This window comes from Haliotis rufescens, unplaced genomic scaffold (assembly GCF_023055435.1).
Source record: "Haliotis rufescens isolate VD_foot unplaced genomic scaffold, xgHalRufe1.0.p SCAF_1, whole genome shotgun sequence".
NCBI lineage: Eukaryota > Metazoa > Mollusca > Gastropoda > Lepetellida > Haliotidae > Haliotis > Haliotis rufescens.
This window is the reverse complement of record NW_025963779.1, coordinates 19,697,423-19,717,375: the sequence shown is the minus strand read 5'-3', so window position 1 is coordinate 19,717,375 and position 19,953 is coordinate 19,697,423. Positions and strand designations below refer to the sequence as shown.

The window sequence follows — 19,953 nt, the reverse complement described above, 5'->3', positions numbered from 1 at the left end:
GTCTGTCTCATAGTCCCTGAACCATATGTTTTTCCCTTTCCCCCAGCCCTTACTGTAATGCTATAGCCCTAAATAAAGCAAGTCTAGATTTTCACCAGGTTCTGAATCTCCCATCTCACTGGGTCTCCTTTTGAATTTAAATAGTTATTTGTTGCTATGAAATTAATATATCTATTTACAGGGACTAAGCGTTAGTCCTTAACAAAGGTTTTGACCATATAGGGCCTATTTTGTAGATGCTATTTTTGCGTTGAAATATGTCCTTCAAGAGCACGAGTCTATCAATGGATCCACAACACTGTATTCCGAGTGGTTTCATTGTTAGTTATTTATGGTTTAAAATGGTCACGTAACATTTTAGCTTCTCACTAGGAAGAAAGGCAAGGTTTATAAATCAGGATCTTTGAGTGATAATGACAATAACAAGATTCAAGTTAACTCAAGGCAACGTGATTAGCATTCAACTCAATACTATAGAAGATATTGCAAAAAAATAGGTTTTCTTTTTTTTCTCAAAACTTTTACACCAAATATACAACTCAGCATAGATAAGTGTCTTCTTGTCTCTCTTAAACAGGTACAGCCAACCTTCTAGAAACTGTCCCTTCCAGAAACTTCTAGAATGATCCAACCTGCCCTGTACAAGGGCGGATAACTCTAATTCTAATACAAAACCATGCTGGAAAGCTCCACTCAATATTGTTGACTGCTGTTCAAATCTGGCCACAATTTCATTTCATATTTGTCTGCTTGTAGTTCAATATGTTGCAGTCACTGACAATTAAGACAAACACATTTCCACCTCTATTAATATTACTAACCCATAACTAGTTTCTCTCACTCAAAAAACTAAAATATCCTGATACTTGATTTAGATGTGTCGCCAATGTGTGGTTAAGTTTAATGAGAGGTGTCAGCATTGGAAGCTAATTATCTTTTGTAAAACATTTAGAACAAAAGAATAAAGAAGACTTAGGAGTCGCAAAGTTGAAATTTCACCCTCCTTACACTTAAGAAAATTTAACTATTGTATATGTCAACATTGTTATACCATATTTTACTCATTAATGTAGATTAAGACATATTGCATATTGTTTACAAGTTTCATATTTGTAAGTTAGTAAAATATTTGAACATCAACGGTAACAGCAACTTATGTAAAGTGTCTGGCATTGTTGACATTTAAAACAAGGGAGTTCATATTATCTATCTGTTCTAATGGTACTGCCTGTGTAATAGACCCATGAAGATCCGGGGTAGAATAGGTCTTCAGCAACCCATGCTTGCCGTGAAAGGCGACTAACGGGTTCGGGTGGTCAGACTCGCTGACTTGGTTGATGCATGTCATCGATCCCAATTGCGTGGATCGTTGCTCATAATTTCAATCACTGGTTTGTCTGGTCCAGACTCGATTATTTACAGACCGCCGTCATATAGCTGGAATATTGCTGACTGCGGCGTTAAACAACAAACCAACAAACAAACAAACAAAAAAACCCGTGTAATATATTGTCGCTCCTCGATCTCGACCTTTGGTTTGGATTCGCTAGATTGCCAGAGTCTGCTCGATTGCCAAATGTCGCATCTTCACGTCCTAGACAGTGCAGTGTTATGAGAATGCGAGAATGTCAGATGTCGCGTTTTTGCTCCTTCGTCTTGCTTGACAGTTCACCGAAGTTCCGAGACCGAGACAATGTCCGTTACAATATTCCATAATTGTCTCATCGGGTGATTCATTACGAAATTATTATTTTTTTTCAGTTAAACAGTTGCCTTTCTAAAAGGCAGCCGTTTGTGTCAGAATGCATACATAGATGAATCTTTGATGACTTTCAGCAGGATGTAAGTCCCATACGTGCCGTTGCATGATTTACATATGAGCAAGGCTGCACATAGTACCTTGTGGCATTTGATTTACTTCAAATCATGAGTTCGTGCGTAATAATGTGATTGAACGTCGCGGTCAGCAATGTTACAGCTGTATCACTGCTACGTGGGGGACTCTAGTGGGGAACCAGACGCATCAGTTGTTCATAGCATGAACAACGACTAGCGCATTCTAGGAACTAGGACATATTCACACATAGCCAGGTCAGATCCTCATAACTGTCGGCTCTCAGAGAGAGAGAGAGAAGAGAGAGAGAGTTATGGTGCAGTTGGGGGGGGGGGGGGGGGGGGGGGCAAGTTCTCCAATCATCACACATTGTACGAGAACGACGATTACCACGTTGACGCAGTGTTACAGGGTGACTGGAAGAACTGCAGACAGGTCTCGAGGTGGAAGTTCACGTGTAAGTTCACGTGTCACGGCTTCCACTGAGCACCGCCATCACCTCTCCTTGCACCTACGTAACAGATTCCTCACTGTGATGCGAGGTGGCCAAGCTGTTCAGAGCCCACGGAAGGACACGGATCCACCGACGTGTGGGAGAAAGAACAGCTCCTTGTTGTATTCAGGAGATTGTACCGTTTGGCGGTGGCAGTTTGGTGGTATACGTGGCCGACAGAAGACTGAACTACTGGTTGTCATTGATGGAAATATTAATGTCCGGCATTTCATAGACCGCGTGTCACATCCCGTCGTGTTACCGTTCTTGCAGGGTAACCCCCGGATCTTGTTTCAACAGGACAAAGCACAACAGTTTGTGGCCACGAACAACGTCAATGTTTTGCCATGGCCAGCCCTTTCACCATACATGTCACCCACAGAACATCTTTACTAGAACACCCGACACCGTCCCAAACCTCAGATGGAACAAGCAGAGAGGGAGGGATTGAGGGTTATTCCTGATGACGTCATAAGACGCCTAACAAACTGTCCGCATGTCTGTCTGCACGTACAGTCCATACACATTACTGATGTATTGACACTAGTGACAGTAATGATCATGTTTATTCACATGACGTCATGAGTGTAATCTGTAATTTTAACGGAAGTGTTGTCTGTGATGTTGAGAATTGTTGGTCAATAGTGTGTTTATCAGTTTATAACTCGCCAAATGATTTTACTTTCGTAATACAATATTTGCATCAACATGTTGTTGTTGTTTTTTGCGTTTTTTATCATTTTGAAAAATTGATCGGTATACTATCTTACATGATCGTCATTTTTGGAAAAGAATGGTTTCGGCAAAGTGGTTGAAACGTCGTAAAATGACTATCGCCTGGTCACAACAATCTTTCGGAAAGTCAAAGCGCCATTCCCAGAATTTGTTTAGGCTTATTCATACTTTGAACAAGTCTAGTGAAGCAATAATGTTCTTCTGCATAAAGTATGATTTTGAAGTTCTCAAGCTGTCTTGTTTTTATTACCGAATTTCCCGTAGAGAGGCCCTGTTAGTATTCGGTTCCTTCGCCCAAAGTAAAGTTTTGGATCACGCATCAACAATATTTCTGTCGCGTGTACTCATATACATTATATACAATCTCTATAAACGGCACATGATATATGATGTGAATGTACCGACCCGGGGAGAAGAACATAACACAGTACCAGAGTGACCAATAGATCCTGATGGTATATATGGATTAATATATATTCCAACAGAGAAATATTTAGTTAAAATATGTATTCGGTCTTTATACCACACCCGCTACATGCGTACGGTCAAAGTACGTCCCTAGCAGTCCTCTTCTCTTCAACTCCGATTTGACCGTCTTCACCAATTGCCATCCTGATGTATTTGATCATTAAAATGAATTTTTGACAAGCATACAACTTAATTAATCACAAGGAAATTTATAAGCAGGATAAGTGTGTTTAAGTCCTTACTTAAAATCTGAAAAATATCAATAGAAATAAACATTAGGGTCACACATGAACGAATCGTAGACAAAACTATGTTCAAACAGAGACCACTTATTTCAGCCACATACTGTATTGGTCTCTAGCTATATATCCATTTCAAATTTGAATGCCTTTTATGTTTCAAAAGGTTCTTGTTCTCGCCCAGGTCGTGTAATTTCATAAATGTATTTGCAAACTGTAACGCTCACAAGCGCAGATTTACGGTGCATTGACAAACGTATGTTTGCCAACTTCAGTTTTTGTGCTTATTGAAAATCTGTAACAGATTACCTCCCTTGGTAGAACTACATGCGAGTAGATATCGTCACCCCAGCAACCATCGCACTGACTAGAGAAATAGTTCCGATACCAATTAAAGAAAATAGTGGGAACAACACAGTGATATTATGTTTACTAATAACATAGCAAAGGTACGTTTTCCTTTTATCTCATATGATTGAATATAGGACAGACATTTGTTGATATTATAAATTATATATTGGCGTAATGATATTGTTTACAAAGTGTCAAGGAACATTCGCCATGTTTAAACAATATGGCGGACAGGAACAATCTAATCGTGAAACATTCTCCAATTTGCATGCTTTCAGAGACAAAGTTGGAATATGAAACCATTCTCAGAAAGGTAAACATTTTGGTTTATTGTCACATTGAGAGTATAGTAGTTGTCACCTGTGTGAACAAACGATGAATTGTTCAGTGCGTTTTTATTATTTTCAGTGATCGAAGGGTCGAAACTTGTCAGTATACACAGCTGCTAGAAGGCGTTTCTGGATATATGCGTACACGTTTGTGTCAACTGATTTTATTCGGCCAAATAATATATCGGGCAAATGCCGTTGCGTTTATCAATAAAATTGTGTTGGATTCTCGTTAATGTCATATCTGGTCATCACAAAAGTGATTACTTTCTACTTTTTATTTATCCAGTTAAGAAGTCATACTTTTTCCCCAACTTAATCATATATGCATAATCAACACAAAGTCATCAATCATTTGAATAAATTAGTCGGATTCCTTTTTTGTTTCAATGAGAAAACCTATATGTCACATGCAAATGGCACATGCCGATTCTTCAGTAAAGAAGTAAATAAGCAAATGCCTATGGCATATCATTGAATAACATTCTTAGTGCAAATGCAAAACTGTTAAATGAGTAAAGAAACGGAAAATATGTGTAAGTTAACCCATTCACAGCAGATGAAATGCTCACCTGGCACATGAAATAATATGTATTTTTGATTGACAACACTTTTTCATGGTAATCATGGTTATTAAAAAGTTGCTTTAGGCTACCAAAGTAGGTATTTGGTATACTGCATACTAGCCAACACATATGAACACAAGATTCATAGGATTTCTGGTACCAAATATAATAAAGTTTATTTATTGTGTGGATTGAGGCAATATGGGTAGTCGTGAACACATTAGTGTCAGGACATCAATTACCTGCATTGCATCATACTGAATAAATGAATACACATACAATGGTAATATTTTCCTGGCAACAGAACATCTATTCTAAGAAAATGACATTTTGCACTCATTGCAAGTAATCATTTGTGTGGATATATGCATGTCATGCATATATATATTTATATAAAGGAATTCACAAAATAATCGCACGACACAGATTGTCCTACATGATTACAGTTACAGATTATATATATTATATATACATATTATTGATAATTTTAGTACATGCTTGAATCAGTTTGCTGTCAAATTCTGTCATGTTGTGCATGCTTTGTCTTCTGAAGTCAGTGGTTTATTCCAACAAGATTAATAAAGTTATTCAGCCCCTGCTGCTTCATGTACACATGCTCAGATATTTATATTTTTTTCTTGTTTTAAATCTGCAGTATTTGGGTCCCCAAACCGGAACAAACTGAACAACTTATATGTTTTTCTGATAATGTACTCAACAAAATAACTATCATACTTTCTTTTATTCATGTCTTACTAATGCAAAGATGCCTTCACTGGTCTCCATGTTGTACATGCCCCTGTTTCTGAATTTACAAATTCTACACTGTGGTTAACTTTATTATGAATGTACCCCATTCCCTCCAATGATTCCAAACAGTCATAAGCCTTCCAACACTCCGAATGAATGATTGATCCCTGTTTTAATCCATCTTTTAATAATTGGGAGCAATGTTTAGCAATTTCGTTTTTCAACAGCAGTGATGAACATCTTGCTAGAAGTCTTTTTCAATCCCACCAAACACCAAAACACCATCCACTCTCCTCCCCCTGTGAAACTTTCTTTTCCCAAATTTTTCTACACCAGGTACCCCAATAGCCTCATTCTCTCATTCCAAAATTTCCAAACAAACCTTTCAACTGAACTTTATAACAAAATCTCCTCTATACCTGTAAACCCAATAAACAGTAAATTTTCAAAATGTCAGGAATGGACCAATTAGAACTATAAACCAGGAAGAACGCTTCACTGAAATCTTATAATGACACCTCTTGTTGCTACGTTACACTACCACATATAACCTTCACTCCTACTGCTGTCCCTTCTGTTAATCACATCATTCTGACACTTACAGCAAGGCCCTCCAAACTGTCCTGTCACACCTGCATCCTCTAACCAGTCCCAAAGTCTCCCTTATCCCCGCACAATTCATACAAATCATCATACAGAATTCTACTATCAGACATTCTTGAAAAGTTATAAAGATTCTTGATAAAAGTGACAAATAATGAAACACTTATCAGCCTTGAAAAGTGCTATGAGCGTAGTGGCGTTTGTAGTAACAAGTCCATATAAGGAATGTCACATGATCAGACACCTGACGTTTTACATCATTTATGTCCCACTCACAAGCAACACAAAGTCAACCCCACGGGAATACAGCTATGCTTTCTATCATAAAACTCTCGGCCCCCATAAGGCGTAGTTTTAGACCATACTTTTCACGTCCAGCTACTTTTTGGGGTCCTTTTTGCTAAAAAATGCCTCCTAACTGATTTTGGCACACTAGCGCGTGCGCGCTTATTTATAAACAAAGCTGTTGAAAGTGGGAACCCAAATACTGCAGTTGACCCTAGGTTTTCTTCTGATACTCTAGTGATACTTAGTGTTATCTATATCATATGCCTTTTGTGCCAGGTTTTATACATTAATATTCTTAATAGAAATTGTTTGCTGCACTGATGTAACATGAAAGTAATTTGAAGACAAAATGACTATTTATGACCAATGATTGTAGCATCTTGTTGTGTAAGGTATGACGATTGATATGAAAGTTATCCTTCTTGGTTCGCGTGTAAGGAATGATGATTGATATGAACGTTATCCTACTTGGTTCTCGTTGAGTAAGGAATGATGATTGATATGAACGTTATCCTACTTGGTTCTTGTTGTGTGAGGAATGATGATTGATATGAACGTTATCCAACTAGGAAGTCATTTGCATCTGGCTAGGGGTAGACACCATGTGTTATATTCAACTTTGTCACAGCTCATTTTGGACTAGTAGTTTATGTTATATAATTAAATTTTAAATGCCAGTCCATCAATTTTTCATCTTATTTCAGACTAGTGAAGTAAATTGTCCATCTTTAATTTTACCCTGTAGTCAAGGAACAAAACAAGAACTGTAAATTCCATCTTCCCTTAACAGGAAATCATGACACTGGGTCCATCAGCAAGACAGGCCCTGTTCATTGCGATTCTTTGTTCCATATTATGAGAATTGTTTTGTGAAATTATGTATACATGGTATAGATACAAAGATATCTAAGGAGGACATTTTAAATGGTGAGAAATTAATGCTTTAAATACTATTTTCAGTCATTATGTACAAGAGCTATAAAGTCCATGTTATGATCTAAATTTACTACAATTTACCAAATATGTCAAGCTGGCATCTGTAATTATTCTCTTCATGGTTGGATGCAGCTCTTCAGCATGCCAAGTGCCAAAATATTATGTATCTCATGATATAATATATCGCATCCTTACTCATAATCAGCATCATGAAAGTCCCAGCCCAGTTTCTGTTGGTATTTACAACTGTTAATCCAAGCAACTGCATGTTGATTGCCAATAGGTAGTTCTGATAACCCTCCATGCTGATTTTCTCCGTCCAGGAATTGGGACCCTACACCTCCACCATCTGTAACCGTAGTGGTGTTGGGTACGATACCCTTCTATCTTGGCCATTTGTTCTCTGAACTCCTTGGTTCCGGGGATGATGTACCTTTCTCAATAGTACAAGTCAGATTTGTTTCTCACAGTCCATTTACTGGAGACGGAAGTTTTGATAATTACACACACAAGGTCCTCAGATGTTTTTTCTGTAGCCCGACTTGTTTATGCACAACACATATCTAAGGCAATGTATAGAAGAGTCTGATAGTTCGTCTGATTTTTCTGATCCAGTCTTCCAATATACAGAGAGCCTCTCTGGTTAGCTGTGAGTCTCTGAATCCCCGCATCACTCCCGGATAACTAACAAAATACTATCGATGATAATTTCAGCTCCTCCCACCAAATTAATGTTCAATGTCATGAGAAGTAACTCATACGCTTGTCTCAATAAAAGCTAATTTCCATTCCCTCAAGTGGCAGATTCGGTGATTCATTCGTGCTATCAAACTCTTATTGTCTAAAATAAATTGTTAATAAGTCGTAAATCTTAACAAGTTGTCGGTCAGTTGGATACAGGGTAAAATATGCATACTATATTAGTTTAGTAAGCGCCATAAAACTTCGAATGGACCATTACAGTCAAGCAGTATGTTTCTACAGTATTTGGTCATGTCAAACTGACATCTTTCAGATGCTCTCTCTAGCACTTAGACCCAATCTTGTTACATTTCTTCTGGCACATGTATAAATATTTCTACCCAAACGAGAAACAGAAGCAAGCAATCTTCGTTTTCATAGGGCGATGGCCTCCGGTTACTCGTAAACATTTTCTGGCTGCTGCACATGGCAAACATGCCGACCTTCTGCAGATAAAATAAGGACTTAATTGTTGCTAATTAAACAAAAGGGTGAACCCGGAGCAATAATCATTGTATAATGAACTATCACTTCTGATGAATAAAAAAAGGTTAATATTGAGAAGATTTCATTTGATATGGTCAGCCCCCCATATCTCATCACACGCCAGAAAATCTCATTGCTTTTAGACCAGGGGGGATTTTCTCTCATAGGTGAAAAATTCAAGGATAATCCCTGGACATGTATTATTCACATCAGTAATTGCCATTAGCATGATTAGGGAAGAAAAGGGTAATTATTTTCCAAAGTACCTGTGACCTCTGAAGCGTAAGTAAGTACTGGTAGTGTTAGAGAGGATGTGAAATACAGAGTTTCAAATTGGTTATTTTCTAGGATATTGATAGATTGTCATCCTAAATACATTCTAAGTCTACCAAACATACTTTTTTTCAATCATGAAAATGTCTGAATGCCATTTGTCTCATGGAATATCACAAGAAATAGCAACCCAGTTTTCTCAGCTCTAGCCTGAATAATAATAACATAGACAAGGTATGGACAAGTCAGGGTTCAAATTAAGGAGGCCCTGAGGTTCTTGAGGTTTGCTCCTATAATGTTTGAATCCAGGTACCCCTAACTCCATAGCAGGGATAATTCTAAGGTGGGGCCTTGTGCTTTTAGCCCCTAAATTTTAAAAAAAAAGGCCCACATTTTCAAATACAGTGGGGCATTTTAACATTGTGCTGTATGGGCAAGTGTGGGTGTACCTCTGGAATATTTGAAATTTTCACATAAAGGGCCCAGTCAGAAAATTCCTAGAGTGAACCCTTCTATAGGTTAAGGTTATCATGGCTATGACATCTTTAGAACACCATGACTTTCATGAATATTGAACACTGCATGTTCTTGAGAATGGAACATTTCTACTATCTCAAAGGATATCTTTGATGTGTTTTGTGCATCTGTCAACTGGTACAGCAAGCTAATCAAAATAATAATGTGTGTAATCTTATTTATGAGATAATCAAAGTATTGACAGAAGGAATGTAATCATAGTAATAATCACCAATTTTGTCAGCTATTATCTGTAATTATGTTAATGTTTATTGATTAACCACGTCTACTTGAAGCTATGTTGTAATCTGCTCACGTTTAATGACTATTTAATCTGCTACAAGTTTGAGACAATTCCATGGGCTGTGATTACTGGACTGACAGCATGGGAGGGCTATTAATTATTGACCTACTGCTCAGTGTTGTGTGTTGTACTCTCATAAACATTTTCCAAGGCTGAGCTTATTGTTAGTTCCTTTCATAAGGGATAGATCTTGGCTAGATCTGGGGATACTTTATGGCACTCTCATTCACAGGCTAGGAAAATCTTTAGTGGACCATATTTGTGACCATGTAAGTATGTCACAGCTTAAAATGCAAGTATGGCATGGCTTAAGATGCATTGTTGGATCATGTATCATTTTTCTATATGTAACTGTGGGATGTGTAGTTTGTCCAGTATTAGCTTCTCAATAATGTCTGACTTGCTTCAGCGTGTTGAAATCATTTTATTTACAAAATAAACAACTTTTAGTCACTTCCTCAGTAGTGATGAACATGATTAACTTTTTCAACACCATACGCAAGTAGACCAGCCAAGAAGCCTCGAGTCCCCAGACAACATAGGCCGGTAGACCGGCCAAGCTGTAGTCACATCAAAATAGTATATAATTTTATGAACCTACCTGTCATATCATTCATTTATTAAATCTTTCACACTTCACCATGTCTGAAATACGTATTCCATTTCAATTTATCATTTTTATCAATAGATTAAAAAATTATTCACTATTTCCCGTAATGTTATTGAAAATAAAAATCTCGGACACACGCTTCGACAACGGGTCCACATTGAACATGTCAAAGAGCGAAATAAAGACATTTCAAGAAAATCTTTAAATATATTATACAAAGTAATAAATAAAATGAACAAAAATATATCTAAAAGTTGTCAAACTTACAGGTATGTTATTATTTCCATCTTTTCGTGCTATCACGGGTAATGTTAGTGAAATGACATCTCGGCTTTCGTCGCCTCTATTTCTCGGCTCGGACACGATGTTTAATGCCAAAATATATGTCTGAAAAATCTTTGTCACAGCTCATAACCTAGCATGATACATCCATGAAGCTCCATATTTTTTATATAGATCACGATTTCCTGCTGTTCAGAATAACATGATTTAACTAAAATCTTTCGTCAGAATCTGAAATTCATCATACACGAGGACGGTACCATTGCTATAATTTGATAGGCTGCCTGAGGTTACATGCTCAAATTTGACCAATCACAAACCTTGTAGTAGATTTTGGCAAGAAAGCATAATCAGAAACCAATTTTTTACATATTAACGTTACTATCAGCTCCCCCAGATATTCATTAAAAACTTAATCGATATAATGACAGCAGTAGAAACTAACAGTTTTAGTCCACTAATCCTTATAAAATCCTTATCATATAGTAAAACCCTTAAAAAGGATAAATGTCTACTAGTCCTTATGATACCTTAACTATTGAGCAGTTTGGCAAGGACAATAGGACTAGTGCCAGTTTCTAACGCTGTAATGAGTATTGCAAGTTTATCTTATGCCATGCTAATTCTGTGCAATTTCTATGCAATACAAAACAACTAAGGAAAAAGTCATTTTGCTCAAGAACTATGTGGAAACTTGCTTTAACAGGTTTTAGGTCTTATTTTTTCTTAAAATTATTTGGATAGAGGCACATTTGACATGTGTGAACAGTTTCATTTCTCAACATTTGTGGAAGATAGCAATTCCAGAACCTACTGAAAAGGGCCTGAATTGTTTTGTTTTTGTTTTTTTCAAACCCAAATTAGCATGGCTGTAGATAGAGCATATACAAGTATCTTTAGTGCACATAGATTTATTATATCAATGGTTGAAAGTGCCTTAGAAACATTCACCTCAGTTATTTCAGAGGCATGACTGCTGTTAAAATCAATGGTTAAAGGTGATTATGATGAATATGCTATGAAAACCATGTTATTAAATCATATCGCATGGCAAGTGGATGTTGAGCTGCATAAAAAACTAGTTGTGTGTGTTCCTTTATCACACATGCACGCACGCGCACATGCACACACTCACGCACACACAACATTTGAACCCTTTAATTTTCCATTTGGGATCAGACCTTTATGTGATGTTTATGGTATTGTAATGGTTACAGTGTTTAAACTAAATATTATTATAGATATCTATTTGTCCTCTACTGTAGTCATAGTATTCAGTTCATTGTGTAGTTCTAAAGAAATGTTTCTTTACACAATATGAAGAAACTGTCACACAATATGAAGAAACTGTCTGAGTCTGGTGAATAATATCCTGTAGAACTACAAGCAAGGGTGGACATTGTGTAGCCAGGTTGGTGTATGTACGGTGGTCTCCTGTGGTGTATGTTGACACAAGTCATTTATTCTCCACATTCCACACTTCAAGGAGGTATTGACCTACTATAGTCACCTTCATCTTTTCTCCATAGTCATAAGACACACATGAAACTATATACAAACAGGTAAATACACCAGTGTTTGGAATATAACATGTCATATAGGCACAGGACAGGGTAATGGTGGTAGAAAAGAAATTGATATATCTGTATGGGGATAATCATATTACTGGTTTATTTAGATAATATAAACGTTTTGCTGTAGCTTTTTATTAAAATTATCTTTCATAATAACTGCTCTTGAAGCTTGGATCAAATCAATGCCTTTTCACTAGCATTGTAGACCAGTGAAGATCTGGAGTAGAATAGGTCTTCAGCAACCCATGCTTGCCGTAAAAGGGACTATGTTTGTTGTAAGAGGCGACTAACAGGATCAGTTGGTCAGGCTCACTGACATGGTTGATGCACATCATCGTATCGCGATTGCATGGAATGATGCTCATGATATCAATCACTGGATTGTCAGGTCCAGACTAGATTATTTACAGAATGCCGTCATATAGCTGGAATATTGCTGAGTGCAGCGTTAAACAACAAACAAACACTAGAATTGTGAGTGATTAAAATGTATTAATCTACTTATTTTTGATAAAAACTTAACTGTCCAGTTGCACCAGGATCTACTCCGTATGTATTTCATGTGTGTGTATCCTACTGCCACATGTCACTACATGCAGTCCACCCTTCAGCATGTTCAGATGTTTAGTGTTGTTTTGTAGATGGATGTGTTGATAGAATGTTTACACTGTATATATTTTTTTTTTAGAAAGAAATGTCACACACTTAGGGCTGGGAAGAATCCAAATTTACTACCCAGGTACCCAACCCCTATTACCCGAGCCTACCCGGGTTCCCACTGTAGGTCTCAGATGTCTTAAAATGTCCGATTGGGAACATTTTTAGTGAGACCCTGGCAAAATGTATTTAGATACATGTATTAAACAATCTGGTCATTCATACACTGAAGTTGAATTAAGAATATCTTTATTTAACCATATTAAAACTCAGAAGGAATGGGTGCATAGTCAGAAAGAAATGTGAACATAAGTGACTTGTAGTGTAACCATAGAGTTCTAGATAATTTTTGTCATTAAACAATACATCACGTGACAAACCATGGGTCAGGGTAGTCCTGTGGGTACCTGGGTCCTACTCAGTACCCACTCGACCCAGGTACCTGAGTTACCCATCCCTGCCCTTCATGTGTGTCATGTCTGTGGTATGTATGAACATTGTATTTGCCAAATGTTTGTAGGAAAATTTTCCTCTAGTTTTAGATGAAATAGGAGAAATGAAACATTTGTGCTCTTTGGTAAAATTTTAATTGGGAGATAAACCTACTGTGCTTTTAGTTTAGAGGTTTCCAACATCTAATCAGGGCTCAATGATGTATGACAGTTATTATTGTCATAAATATCCAAAATATATTGTCTGGTCCAGACTCAATTCTTAACAGGATGTCATGTTGCTGAATATTACTGAGCATGGATTTAAACAACAAACACACACACACACATTCACCTCCAGCAACGATGCCCAAGCACTGTCACAGGGTGACATGGGAGACATGAAGTCCCAGTTTATGATGAGTAGCGCCAAGACTAAACATGGTTAAGCTGTGTTGATGTATTGAATTTTGAAATTATATAGCCGTTGTGCGTCAAGGTTTCCGTCAAAAATGTTTTGCCACACTTATTTATGATATTCTATGGCATTTCAAAGATTCTCTTTTGTTTCAGATCTCCAAGATGGTTTAAGACATCAACTTTAAATTAAAGTAATTATTGGATGAAGAACATTGAGGATTTTCTTGAGAAATACATATCAGCTGCACTAGATGCATCCATAGTTGTGGATACTGACCACTGCCTTGTTGGGAACTGTACCATGACCATAAGGTGAGTACCAGGTGTGTCTGTAGTCTTCAGTGGTTGTTGCAGGGTACATTGTAGATACTGACCACTGCCATGTTGGGAGTTGTACCATGTTGAAGTGTGTCTGTAGTCTTCAGTGGTTGTTGCAGGGTACATTGTAGATACTGACCACTGCCTTGTTGGGAGTTGTACCATGTTGGAGTGTGTCTGTAGTCTTCAGTGGTTGTTGCAGGGGACATTGTAGATACTGACCACTGCCTTGTTGGGAGTTGTACCATGTTGGAGTGTGTCTGTAGTCTTCAGTGGTTGTTGCAGGGTACATTGTAGATACTGACCACTGCCTTGTTGGGAGTTGTACCATGTTGGAGTGTGTCTGTAGTCTTCAGTGGTTGTTGCAGGGGACATTGTAGATACTGACCACTTCCTTGTTGGGAGTTGTACCATGTTGGAGTGTGTCTGTAGTCTTCAGTGGTTGTTGCAGGGGACATTGTAGATACTGACCACTGCCTTGTTGGGAGTTGTACCATGTTGGAGTGTGTCTGTAGTCTTCAGTGGTTGTTGCAGGGGACATTGTAGATACTGACCACTTCCTTGTTGGGAGTTGTACCATGTTGGAGTGTGTCTGTAGTCTTCAGTGGTTGTTGCAGGGGACATTGTAGATACTGACCACTGCCTTGTTGGGAGTTGTACCATGTTGGAGTGTGTCCGTAGTCTTCAGTGGTTGTTGCAGGGGACATTGTAGATTAAAACTGACCACTGCCTTGTTGGGAGTTGCACCATGTTGGACTGTGTCTGTAGTCTTCAGTGGTTGTTGCAGGGGACATTGTAGATACTGACCACTGCCTTGTTGGGAGTTGTACCATGTTGGAGTGTGTCTGTAGTCTTCAGTGGTTGTTGCAGGGGACATTGTAGATACTGACCACTGCCTTGTTGGGAGTTGTACTATGTTGGAGTGTGTCTGTAGTCTTCAGTGGTTGTTGCAGGGTACATTGTAGATTAAAACTGACCACTGCCTTGTTGGGAGTTGTATCATGTTGGAGTGTGTCTGTAGTCTTCAGTGGTTGTTGCAGGGTACATTGTAGATTAAAACTGACCACTGCCTTGTTGGGAGTTGTACCATGTTGGAGTGTGTCTGTAGTCTTCAGTGGTTGTTGCAGGGGACATTGTAGATACTGACCACTGCCTTGTTGGGAGTTGTACCATGTTGGAGTGTGTCTGTAGTCTTCAGTGGTTGTTGCAGGGGACATTGTAGATACTGACCACTGCCTTGTTGGGAGTTGTACCATGTTGGAGTGTGTCTGTAGTCTTCAGTGGTTGTTGCAGGGGACATTGTAGATACTGACCACTGCCTTGTTGGGAGTTGTACCATGTTGGAGTGTGTCTGTAGTCTTCAGTGGTTGTTGCAGGGTACATTTTAGATACTGATCACTGCCTTGTTGGGAGCTGTACCATGTTGGAGTGTGTCTGTAGTCTTCAGTGGTTGTTGCAGGGGACATTTTAGATACTGACCACTGCCTTGTTGGGAGTTGTACCTTGTTGGAGTGTGTCTGTAGTCTTCAGTGGTTGTTGCAGGGGACATTGTAGATACTGACCACTGCCTTGTTGGGAGTTGTACCATGTTGGAGTGTGTCTGTAGTCTTCAGTGGTTGTTGCAGGGGACATTGTAGATACTGACCACTGCCTTGTTGGGAGTTGTACCATGTTGGAGTGTGTCTGTAGTCTTCAGTGGTTGTTGCAGGGGACATTGTAGATACTGACCACTGCCTTGTTGGGAGTTGTACCATGTTGGAGTGTGTCTGTAGTCTTCAGTGGTTGTTGCAGGGGACATTGTAGATACTGACCACTGCCTTGACATACTGTGAGCAGAATTGTTTTCATCTGGGTATCAACCTTGCATGTTGCTTTGGTTCAAATATGGCAAGTCATTAAATATTACTGAAATTGATGCAAAGGTAAATGTATCTTTAAGTAGGAGTCCTTGTAAATTGAGATTTTCCCCTTGTAAAGTACTCCAAATGTGCTTCGGTTTGGCCTCCTAATTTCTGCTTGAACACTGTTTAGGCTTCAGGTGTTGACAATAACAGTAAAGGATTGCCTAGCAGTAACATCCATGTCTGTGATTCTACTGATATAAAGTTTTGTCACAATAATGATTTGTAGATGCAAGGCTTTTTCTGTTACTATTAAGCACGAGAATAGATCTGGTTCTACTTGTAGTTAAATACAACAGGTACTTGGGTGTAGGCTTCACAGTATTTGCCTGAAAGACAGATGGCTGGAGACGTGTACCAGGGGCACGAATTATTCCACAGCCATGTATAAATCACACTTACTTCGGCAGCTAGGGCCATTGAGACACTGTTTACTTAACTGTCGGTCATGCCTGTTGGTTTAACACTCCTTATTGTGTTCAAGTACTGTAATATTGTAGCTGATATCGCCACCATGATTTGTATCGAAAAGCAAAACGTAAAAGGATGTGTACATTTAGTTATGAAAACACAAAAAGGATAAATTGGTAAACGCAAAAATGGTTTACTTTAAAACTTTGCAATGCTTATATGGATATAGGATGACCCTGTCTTTGTGCTCATGATGATTTATGCCCATGAAGGATTTGCTGTTAAAATACAAAGGTTTTGACATGTTTGTATCAAGGATCTATCGCATTTCTTTGTGACTGGGCAGTACTATACAATTGCTGCCATGTTGACAGGCTAGGGGATGTCAGGCTGACGACATACTACTCACAAATATTACACAGCTTTGAAGAAATTCTTTATAGCAGCTTCTTGTTTATCATGTTTATAGCAAGTCAGAATGTTATTTTGATGGGTACCAGGGAATGGTGTGTAAACTAACAGTATTGACACAGGCAACTGTGTTGGCATTACGTTAATTACTGAAACAATCTGCACACCTTAGTGGTTTGATCGCCAAGTTTCAGCTGTATGTATTTGATTAAACAAATCACGCAATACTGAAAGTAATCTGATCGAGGTGAGTGTTGCCATTCACCTGGTGTGAAGACATGCCATTCAATCTGCCATGTTTAAATATACCTGGAAGGTTGGCTGTGTCAGTATAATGCTAGTCAAGTTGTAAGCACTGTAATTAGATTTTCTCACATATTGAGTGGAATGTTATTATTATCCCCAGCCATGAAGTGGAAGGGGGATATAGGAATGGGTGCCGTCCTTCCGTCCTTCCATCGTTCAGTCCTTCCGTCCGTCACATTTGTTTCCGGAGCAGATCTTGAAAACCATACCTTATTTCTTCACCAAACTTGGCACATAGATAGATCTAGTGGTGAACTGGTGCCTTTTGATAGTTTGGGATTTTTCAAAAAATTATTTTTCGAGTTTCCATGGCAACGACTTTGATTTAGACTGAAAATGGCGGTAGTCCTTGTTTCTGGAGCAGATCTTGAAAACCATACTTATATTTCTTCATCAAACTTCGCACATGGATAGGTCTAGTGGTGAACTGGTGCCTTATGATAGTTTGGGATTTTAAAAAAAATTATTTTTTGTGTCCTTCCGTCCGTCCGTCCGTCACATTTTGTTTCCGAAGCAGATCTTGAAAACCGTACCATATTTCTTCACCAAACTTGGCACATAGATAGGTCTAGTGGTGAACTGATGCCTTTTGATAGTTTGGGATTTAAGTTTGTTTGGTTTTTTTTAGTTTCCATGGCAACGACTTTGATTTAGACTGAAAATGGCGGTAGTCCTCGTTTCTGGAGCAGATCTTGAAAACCGTACATATATTTCTTCATCAAACTTCGCACATAGATAGTTCTAGTGGTGAACTGGTGCCTTTTGATAGTTTGGGATTTTTCAAAAAATTATTTTTGCGAGTTTCCATGGCAACGACTTTGATTTAGACTGAAAATGGCGGTAGTCCTCGTTTCTGGAGCAGATCTTGAAAACCGTACATATATTTCTACATCAAACTTCGCACATAGATAGGTCTAGTGGTGAACTGGTGCCTTTTGATAGTTTGGGATTTAAAAAAAAGTTATTTTTCGAGTTTCCATGGCAATGACTTTGATTTAGACTGAAAATGGCGGTAGTCCTCGTTTCCAGAGCAGATCTTGAAAACCATACTATATTTCTTCACCAAACTTGGCACATAAAGTCATCTCACAGTATTGAATACATTTCCTTTCTTGTTGGTAAGTTCTGCATTGCTTGAGTGTATGTTCCTCCAAAAGTGTCATGGACACAGTTGTTGCATTCACTGACTAACTTCATGCAGAAACACAACTCATTACAAATACAACTGTGAGACTGATCTTAAACCTACTCAACTGTATAAACACTATATATTCTTGTCAACCTTACTCTGTACTTCACTTGCTTGATAACGATGTCAGAACCTTCACCGAAATCATTGATCCTTATTGTAATAAAGAAGTTGTTTGTCCATATGTCTCATCCTTACTCATTACAAATTCAGTTACATATTGTATCATAAACTGCAGATGAAAAAACAACACCAGTAATAACTTTTTTTATTGCTGCAATTAGGCCATTTACATTGCACACAACCCGACATGTCATATTGGCGGGGGATGTGAGTATTTCATGCTTGTTATGATTGGTAAAAACATAATAACTGTACTTTACATTGTTTGAAATAATGCTTAGGAATTATCATTAATATCTTGATTATGATTGTAATAACCCTGATGTTGAAGATGAAAGATTTAGATGGTCCCAACTAGAATACAATAACAGACAATTTGAACATGCTGAAAGTCCACCTTAATTTCAAACACAGCTAAGGCGACACTTTTTTTATTTCTTGGTTTACGGATTTCAAACTCATTTCAAAAGTGAGGCAGGCCAATTAAAAAAAAAAGCAAAAAAAAAAGCCTCTCACATTTTTATTACCTGAATTTTGTCCTAAAAAGTTAGGTAGGTATGAAAAAAAATATCCTGGCGTAATAAAAGTAAAATAACTCAATTTTTCAAGAACATTTTATTATATCCCTGGCACAGCTTGTGCAAGGATGGCAACATAACAATATTCATGTCATGGGTGGAAATGCATGAAAGACGCTGCTATTTTGGCAGCATGGGCAACGTTTAACTCTTTTAACACCAGCCAACCAGAAGATTACTGCTGTGACACCAAGTTCCCAGAGACTGTTGTGTGATAGATGAAACCAACATTTATCAAGGAATTATCTGCTGAAATTAACATCTTTGCTACTACATGTTTGGCCATACACTATTTGAAAGGTCTAATTAATCCTATTGTTTATAAATATGAAAGTTATGTGTATTTCATTATTTAAATAATTCATGAACAACTAAATAAAGTTTGTTTTAAATAAATAATAATAATGTAAGCTAAAACATTCATAACGTCCAAATTAAGCGCAAATCTAACGATTTTTTCGGCAAATATAAGAATTCATAAAATCCACTTACCTATTTCTTTTTAATTTTCATTTGTTTACGTTGTTGGAACATTATTTTAAAAAGAATTACAAATAATATCTGTCATCACCCATTTCCCGATGATAGTGGCTGTCCGCTCACTAACATGAGGAAATACCTCGGTTTTCAAAGCTTCGTATGAATTACACATAAGTCCTGCCATGTCAGTATACATTAAAAAAACTTATATTGTTTCACCGACAAAATCTGCTACAAGTTTCGTGATTGGTCAAATTTAAGCACGTGACCTAAGGCAGCTAATCAAATTACAGCAACGATAATTTTCAGACTTTGGCGAAAGGTTTGGGTTAAATCATGTTATTCTGAAC

General features: G+C 37.9%; 1 protein-coding gene across 6 annotated transcripts in view; it reads left to right on the top strand.

Annotated features, from left to right (window-relative positions):
• The first annotated feature begins 4,297 nt into the window (after positions 1 to 4,297).
• The window catches only part of LOC124113390 (tubulin polyglutamylase ttll6-like), a 55,072-nt gene continuing 39,416 nt past the window's right edge, over positions 4,298 to 19,953 (top strand). For 2 of the 6 annotated variants that reach the window (XM_048392638.1, XM_048392654.1), the window contains exons 1-2: positions 10,074 to 10,181; positions 14,040 to 14,198. The gene's annotated coding sequence lies outside the window, so the exon portion shown is untranslated. Of the gene's footprint in view, positions 4,434 to 10,073; positions 10,182 to 14,039; positions 14,199 to 19,953 lie in introns of those variants that run through there. The other 4 variants (XM_046473703.2, XM_048392646.1, XM_048392643.1 and 1 more) reach the window with 3 other exon arrangements.